Source organism: Grammomys surdaster, unplaced genomic scaffold (assembly GCF_004785775.1).
Source record: "Grammomys surdaster isolate TR1022 unplaced genomic scaffold, NIH_TR_1.0 130, whole genome shotgun sequence".
Classification (NCBI taxonomy): Eukaryota; Metazoa; Chordata; class Mammalia; order Rodentia; family Muridae; genus Grammomys; species Grammomys surdaster.
The window spans coordinates 1,164,526-1,165,863 of NW_021604588.1; positions in this window are offsets into that span (position 1 = coordinate 1,164,526).

Here is a 1,338-nt window from a genome sequence, read left to right on the forward strand (position 1 = left end):
GTCATCATTGTTAATTTCCTGGACTTCTAATGAATTTTATTTTCCCCTAACATAATATTTTTATTAATTATTTGGGAATTTCATGCAACTCACCCATCACATCTGCTTTCCATTCCTCCCAGATCCCCCCTTCCCCGAAAAAACAAAAACCCCAATACCAAGTGTTGGCCATATACTCTATTAAACATGGTTCAACTTCCAGTGGCCAGCCCTTTAAAGAAAACCAAGTCCTCTGTGTTGGTCCCCCTTGGCCCGACTCCCCAGAAGCCATCAACTATGAGAAGCTATATTTCAGCATCTTTATTACAGTGTTAAGGACTCTCTTCAATAGCTCGATGCCTGAACCGTTTCTTTCCTGGGATGGGGGTGGGGGTAAGGGGAGGTTGGCACAGAAGCCATCCATGTCTCAGATATGAGTCTGCAGTCATCAATATCACTGCAAAAGAAGCTTCCTTGACCATAGTAGCCGGCAGCAGTACAGATCACAGACACCAACCTATCTAGCCCCAGCACAGATCATGGACATTAACATGGTCTCTAGTAGCAACATGGACTGGAGACATCAACATGTTTTCCCACATCAACCTGGTCTCCAGACCATGGACCTCAACATGGCTTCCAGTGGCAGCACAGTTCGCAGACAACAGCATGACCTCTGGGCGGTGGGGATGGAGGGAGCAGCATGAATCACAGACATCAGTCTTTTGTGAGACTTAGTGCAAAAAATGAACCATTCTTCATCTCAGATATCTTGTAGTTAAGAGTCAGGGTTATCGTGCAGTTGGGCAGTGTGTCTCAAGCAGGACCTGCGTGAGCTCCGGGCTGTATATCATCCTGCCCTCTGTGCTGGCTGACATGCGGGTAACCCAGGCACAACCATGGCGTTTGCAGCCCTCAGGTAGTGCAGACATTCCACGCTCTCCCACTCCCAGCACAGCGAGCAGTGTGAGCTCGGTGGCATTCTTATTGATTAGGCTTCAAAAGGGAGTGGAGCCGGGGGAGTGGGGGGAGGTTGGCCAGTCTCCCACTGTACCTCCCTGGGACCATGGAGTCCTAATGTGTTCTGTTCACCCCAGAAGGACAACACACATCTGACTGGAATTCTCAAAGCATTCTAACTGGTTGATTCCTAGGTTCTTCTCAGAGAGCGCAGTTGCTCTCTGTGTATTTTCTCCTTCTTCTATACCTGCTCTATGTTGTCAGGTCAATTGTCTTATGAGGTATAAGAGAAAGCTCTTTGTCTCTGGACAGAAGACACTTAGAAAAATGTCACTCCATTTCCTCCCAGACCTTCCAAACACTTTTCCTCCATGAAGGGACTCCTAAGTGACAAGGACA